General features: G+C 42.9%; 1 pseudogene; it reads left to right on the top strand.

Annotated features, from left to right (window-relative positions):
- Positions 1–3,594: 3,594 nt before the first annotated feature.
- LOC141582724 (uncharacterized) lies at positions 3,595–7,345 on the top strand (annotated as a pseudogene).
- The last annotated feature ends 240 nt before the right edge of the window (positions 7,346–7,585 follow it).

Raw genomic sequence — 7,585 nt, 5'->3', positions numbered from 1 at the left:
AGCACTGGCTATATGCCAAGCACTTTACATAAATTAAAGCACTGGCTACATGCCAAGCACTTTACATAAATTATTTCATGTAACACTAATAAAAATCTGATGAGGTAGGCACTGTTATTAGTTCCACTTTATGCATGAAACAACAGAGTCATAAAAGGGTTGAATAACATGCTACAGCCAAAATTAACAAGTTCATCATTGTTCCTAAGCAGAGCCAGAATTTGAAGCCAAACAGTGTGGCTCCAATGCCCTAGCCCATAACCAACAGTCTGCACTGCTCTGCATCGATTTGTAGACTCCTCTCTCACCCCCTTGTCTATGGTTCTTGCTAAAAGCATATTCCTTCCCCACACCTCCCTACTCTATTTTCCCACCTTCAGTACCTGCTACAGAGGCCACAGCTGCCAGCCTCCACAACTTTGGCTACAATTACTCAAGAGAATCTGGCACTGCTTTCTGAGTCGATGGCCGCAGATGTCATGGAATCAGATGCAACTGTAAGATGTAGTCACTATTCTTCAGCAAGTTTCATTATTATGATTTTTTCAGTAATAATGCTTCCCAAGTCTTTGGGCTCCATTCAATCACAGGAATTGGAAGACGGGCCCCAGCAAATCGAATTGACTGAAATTTCCTAGCATGTCTGAATGAATTATAGGCATGAATCTATGGCTTTCATCACTTTAATGAGTGTTGTTTTGACATCTACTAAATAAAGATAATAACTGCAACCTTTATTAAGACCTCCTTGCTGATTTCTATTGATTTTCTTACTTAGCAACTGAACTTTTCCCTGTATCTTTTTGCTCTTGTCTGGGGTGTGTACGTGTGTGTGTGTGTGTGTGTGTGTGTGTGTGTGATGGGGGGGAGAGAGGGGAAACGAGAGAGAGAGAGAGAGAGAGAGAGATTGCTTTCTGCTTTTCATCTCCCTGACTAGATCATAAGCAACTCAACACTCAAATCATCCATCTCATTTCGTGGTTGTTCCCCAGCCAGCTGAGGGAAGTGCTCTGCATACAAATGCTCCAGCACAGCTGTGCCACCTTTGCTTATGTACTGAGCTCCTATCCTGTGCCTGGCACTGTGCTAGAACTTGTGGATACAGAAAGCCAAAAACACATAGGCCTGGCTATTAAGGAGCTGTGATGGTTAATACTGAGTGTCAACTTGATTGGATTGAAGGATACAAAAGTATTGATCCTGGCTGTGTCTGTGAGGGTGTTGCCAAAGGAGATTAACATTTGAGTCAGTGGGCTGGAAAAGGCAGAGCTACCCTTAATCTGGATGGGCACAATCTAATCAGCTGCCAGCACAGCTAGAATATAAGCAAGTAGAAAAATGTGAAAAGGGAGATTGGCCTAGCCTCCCAGCCTAAATCTTTCTCCCACGTTGGTTGCTTCCTGCCCTCGAACATTGGACTCCAAGTTCTTCAGTTTTGGAACTCAGACTGGTTCTCCATGCTTCTCAGCCTGCAGAAAGTCTACTGTGGAACCTTGTGATCATGTGAGTTAATACTTAATAAATTCCTATATATGTGTGTGTGTGTGTGTGTATATATATATATATACATATATATATATGAGTACACACACACACACACACACACACACACACACATATATATATATATATATATATATATATATATATATATATATATATTTATATTCCATTAGTTCTATCCCTCTAGAGAACCCTGACTAATACAGATTTTGGTACCAGGAGGGGTTTTAGGCGAACAGAATATTAAGGATGGAGTTCTTTCACTGGTTTGGGGGTTTATGGAGTTGGCTGCTTAATATGATTAGACCCAAAAATGCAAAGGACTGTACTTCTAATAGTATGGAAAACACTGATAGTCATTGGTGTGAACTGTTTAGAGAGTTATGCAAAATAAATGCATTTGACAATCCTGATTCATTGCTCATGAGAGGCAAGGAGTTTAATGACTCTCTATATAATACCTTTGACTACATGTGGAGAACCAAGGAACATAATGAAGCTGGTTGTTTACTCCTAGGTTCAGTGGACAAAGTGAGAGAAAATGATGAAGTCAGGAATTTTATCTCCCAGCTTTAGAAGCAGATACTGAGCCTCAACCCTGCTGAGATTGCCCTGATTGAAAGTCTTATCTCCTATAGAGAAAGAGCTGAAATTGTGGAAAAGCAGACAGAAGCTCTTACCATGAGAGTGGCTGACCTGCAATGAAAGTGCATGCATAGCCTTGCCAGGTGTCTACTGTTAAAGTGAGGGCATTGATTGGAAAAGAATGGGACCCTGAAACTTGGAATGGGGATGTCTGGGAGGACCCTGATGAAGCTGGGGACACTGAGTTTGTAAACTCTGATGAAACTTTTTTTTGCCAGAAGCTGCAGCTTCTCCATCTCCAGTAATGGTAACATCCCTTCCCTGAACCATGCTGCCATCAGCCTTTCCACCTTTGAGGAGATAAACCCTGTGCTGCCTAAGGCAACAGTGATGGCCTCCTTTGAGGCCATTGCAGTAAAGATAATGTTGATTCTCCTCAGGAGCCACCCCCAACACCCGTTTTCTTCTAGACCTATAAATAAAGACCAGGTGGGCCCCTTGAGGTGAGTTTGAGAGTATAACCCATGAGAAGGTACACTACACTCAAAAAGAACTCATTGAGTTTTTTAATTTATATAAACAGAAATCTGGAAAACAGGCATGAGAATGGATATTAAGTATGTGGGATAATGGTGGAAGAAACATAGAGTTGGATCAGGCTGAATTTATTAATTTGGGCCCTCTAAGTAGGGACTCTGCATTTAATGTTGCAGCTCAGGGAGTTAAAAAAGGTTCTTATAGCTCATTTGGTTGCTTTGCTGAAATGTGGATTAAAATATGGCCTACTGTGAGTGAGCTGAAAATACCTGATCTCCCTTAATTTAATGCAGAGAAAGGAATCCAAAGGCTTAGAGAGATTGGGATGGTGAAGTGGATTAGTCACTTTAGTCTTATTCATCCCAGCTGAGGGGTCCAAGATACACCCTTGACTAATGTCTTGTGAAATAGATTTGTGAGGGCAGCACCTGCATTTTTGAAGAGCCCTGTAATCGCTCTTCTCTGTATGTCACATCTAACAGTGGGAACCACAGTCACTCAACTACAAAATTTAAATACAATGGGAATAATTGGGTCCCGAGGTAGCAGGTGCCAAGCGGCGGCATTCTACTGTCAAAGGCAAGGTGCTTGTAGCTACTGTAAAGGACAGCAGAGGCAAAGCGGCAATCAGAATAGTCTGTCTTGAGTAGAGCTCTGGCATTAGCTAATTAATCACAGTGTTCCTAGCAGTGAAATTGATAGCAAACCTCCACATTCCTACTTCATTTATACAAGCAGAAAATTTCTAGGTCAAATGGATAAAAGACTAGTTTTAATTATAAAAACAGAGAATCATGGCCCCTCAATCAATTTCCAGATGTGACCCAGTTTACAGTCTCAGAACCCCTTGAGTGAAGAGGAGATTGGGTCCCCTTGAGGAAGGACCCCACTACACTGCCGACAATTTATGCAGTAAATCTTTTTCCCATCCTTCCCCAAAGTGACCTCTGGCCTTTTACCACAGTAACTATGCATTGGGGAAAAGGAAATTATCAGACATTTTGGGGACTACTGGATACTGGCTCTTTGCTGATATTGATTCCAGAAGACCCAAAATGTCATTGTGGTCCTCCAGTTAAAGTAGGGACTATGGAGGTCAGGTAATTAATAAAGTTTTAGCTCAGCTATGACTTACACTGGGTCCAGTGGGTCCCCAGACTCATCCTTTGGTCATTTCCTCAGTCCTAGAATGCATAATTAGCATAGACATACTTAACAGCTGGCAGAACCCCCACATTGGCTCCCTGACTGGTAGGGTTAGGGCTACTACGGTGAGAAAGGCCAAATGGAAGCCATTACAGCTGCCTCTACCTAGAAAAATAGTAAATCAAAAACAACATCGCATCCCTGGAGGGATTGCGGAGATTAGTGCCACCATGAAGAACCTGAAAGACACAGGGGTGGTGATTCCCATCACATCCCCATTTGACAATTTCATTTGGCCTGTGCAGAAGAAAGATGGATTTTAGAGAATGATAGTGGATTATCATAAGCTTAACCAACTGATGACTCCTACTGCAGTTGCTGTACCAGATGTGGTTTCATTTCTTGGGCAAATTAACACACCTCCTGGTACCTGGTATGCAGCCATTTACTTGGCAAATGCCGTTTTCTTCATTCCTGTCCATAAGTCCCACAAGAAGCAATTTGCCTTCAGCTTGCAAGGCCAGCAATACACCTCTTCTGTCCTACCTGAGGAGTATATCAATTCTCAAGCTCTGTGTCATAATTTTATTCAGAGAGAAGTTGATCGCCTTTTGCTTCTGCAAGATATCACATTTGTCCATTACACTAATGACATTATGCTGATTGGATTCAGTGAGCAATAAGTAGCAAACACAATGAACTTATCAGTGAGACATCTGCATGCCAGAGGATGGGAAATAAATCCAACTAAAATTCAGAGACCTTCTACCTAAATAAAATTTCTAGGGGTCCAGTGGTGTGGGGCCTGTCAAGATATTCCTTCTAAGGTGAAGGAAACATTGCTGCATTTGGTCCCTCCTACAACCAAAAAAGAGTCACAACATCTAGTGGGCCTATTTGGATTTTGGAGGGAACACATTTGTCATTTGGGTGTGTTACTCCAGGCCATTTATCAATGGACCTGAAAGGCTGCCAGTTTTGAGTGGGGTTTAGAACAGGAGAAAGCTCTGCAACAGGTTCAGGCTTCTGAGCAAGCTGCTCTGCCATTTGGGCCATATGACCCAGCAGATCTAATGGTGCTTGAGGTGTCAGTGTAGATAGGGATGTTGTTTGGAGCTTTTGTCAGGCCCCATAGGTGAATCACAGCAGAGTCTTCTAGGACTTTGGAGCAAGGCCCTGCCATCTTCTGCAGATAAGTACTCTCCTTTTGAGCGATGGCTCTTGGCCTGTTCCTGGGCTTTGATGGAAACTGAAGGTTTGACTATGGGTCATCAAGTCACCATGAGACCTGAACTGGCTATAATGAACCAGGTGCTTTCTGACCCATCTAGCCATAAAGTGGGTCGTACACAGCAGCATTCCATCATCAAATGGAAGTGGTATATATGTGATTGGCCTCAAGCAGGTCCTGAAAGCACAAGTAAGTTACATAAGGAAGTGGCTAAAATGTCCATAGTCTCCACTCCTGCCACCCTGCCTTCTCTCCCCCAGCCTGCACCAATGGCCTCATGGGGACTTCCTTATGATCAGTTGACAGAAAAAGAGAAGAGGAGGGCCTGGTTCACAGATGGTTCTGCACGATATGCAGGCACCACCTGAAAGAGAACAGCTGCAGCACTACAACCTCTTTCTTGGATATCCCTGAAGGACAGCAGTAAAGGGAAATCTTCCCAGTGGGCAGAACTTGGAGCAGTGCACCTGGTTGTTCAATTTGCATGGAAGGAAAAATGGCCAGATGTGCAATCATATAATGATTCATTGGCTGTAGCCAATGGTTTGGCTGAATGATCAGGGACTTGGAAGAAGCATGAATGGAAAATTGGTGACAAAGAAATACGGTGAAAAAAGTATGTGGATGGACCACTCTGAGTGGTCAAAAACTGTGAAATACTTGTATCCCATGTGAGTGCTCACCAATGGGTAATGTCAACAGAGGAGAATTTTAATAATCTAGTGGAGAGAATGACCCATTCTGTGGACACCACTCAGCCTCTTTCCCCAGTCACCCCTGTCATCACTCAATAGGCCCATAAACAAAGTGGCCATGGTGGCAGGGATGGAGGCTATGCATGGGCTCAGTAACACGAACTTCCACTCAACAAGGCTGACCTGGCTATGGCCACTGCTAAGTGCCCAATTTGCCAGCAGCAGAAACCAACACTGAGCCCTCGATATGGCACCATTCCTTGGGGTGATCAGCCAGCTATCTGGTAGCAGGTTGATTATATAGAACCTCTTTCATCATGGAAAGGGTAGAGGTTTGTCCTCGCTGGAATAGACCTTATTCCATATATGGGTTTGTTTATCCTGCACACAATGCTTCTACCAATACTACCATTCATGGACTCATGGAATGCCTTATCCACCATCATGATATTCCACACAGCATTGCCTCTGACCAAGGCACTCACTTTATGGCCAAATAAGTGTGACAGTGGACGCATGCTCATGTAATTCACTGGTCTTACCATATTCCCCATTATCCTAAAGTGAATGGATTGACAGAACTGTGGAATGGCTTTTTGAAGTCACAATTACAATGTCAACTAGGCAACAATACTTTGCAGGGCTGGGGCAAAGTTCTCCAGAAGACCATGTATTCTCTGAATCAGCGTCCAACATATGGTATTATTTCTCCCATAGCCAGGATTCATGGGCCCAGGAATCAAGGGGTGGAAGTGGAAGTGGCACCACTCACCATCACCCCTAGAGATCCAGTAGCAAAATTTTTGCTTTCTGTTCCCACATTACATTCTGCTGGCCTAGAGGTCTTACTTCCAGAGGGAGGAACACTGCTACCAGGAGACACAACAAAAATTCCATTCAACTGGAAGTTAAGATTGCCATGTGGACATTTTGGGCTCCTCTTACCTTTAAGTCAACAAGCTAAGAAGGGAGTTACAGTGTTGGCTGGGGTGATTGAACAGGACTATCAAGATGAAATCAGTCTACCATTACACAGTAAAGGGAAGGAAGAATATGCGTGGAATATAGGAGATCTATTAGGGCCTCTCATAGTATTACCATGCCCTGTGATTAAGGTCAATGGGAAACTACAACAGCCTAATACAGGCAGGATTACAAATGACCCAGACCCTTCAGTAATGAAGATCGCTCCATCAGGAGGAAAAACATGACCTGCTGAGGTGCTTGCTGAAGGCAAAGGGAATTAAGAATGGGAAGTAGAAGAAGGTAGTCAACAATGCCAGCTGACCAGCTACATAATGACCATGTGACCAGCTGCATAAATGGGGACTGTAATTGTCACAAGTATTTCCTCCTCCTTTTGTTAAAAAAATGTTTTTGTATGTATACACTTGTACTAAGAAAATATCTTCATTTTATTTCCTTTCTCCTTTATCATGTGACATAAGATTTATTGACTTTACATGGGTATTTAAGTATTGTTAACTTAATGTATAGTATTTGGGTTGGGGATTAGTGTGTTTCCAGTTATATGAAGGATAGTTGTATTATGTTAGGCTTTATTATTGTCTTTATTTGAAGATTATGTGTACTCTCAGGAGACGTGAATGGGTTCAAGTTGGCAAGGGATGGACTTGTGATGGGTTAATACTGAATGTCAACTTGATTGGATTGAAGGATACAAAGTGTTGATTCTGGGTGTGTCTATGAGGGTGTTGCCAAAGGAGATTAACATTTGAATAGGTGGACTGGGAAAGGCAGACCCACCCCTAATCTGGGTGGGAACAATCTAATCAGTTGCCAGCTTGGGTAGAATATAAGCAGGCAGAAAAATGTGACAAGGGAGATTGGCCTAGCCTCCAAGCCTACATCTTTCTCCCATACTGAA

Source organism: Saimiri boliviensis, chromosome X (genome assembly GCF_048565385.1).
Source record: "Saimiri boliviensis isolate mSaiBol1 chromosome X, mSaiBol1.pri, whole genome shotgun sequence".
NCBI classification, from domain to species: domain Eukaryota; kingdom Metazoa; phylum Chordata; class Mammalia; order Primates; family Cebidae; genus Saimiri; species Saimiri boliviensis.
The sequence above is the reverse complement of the archived record's forward strand: the minus strand, read 5'-3'. Positions and strand labels throughout refer to the sequence as shown.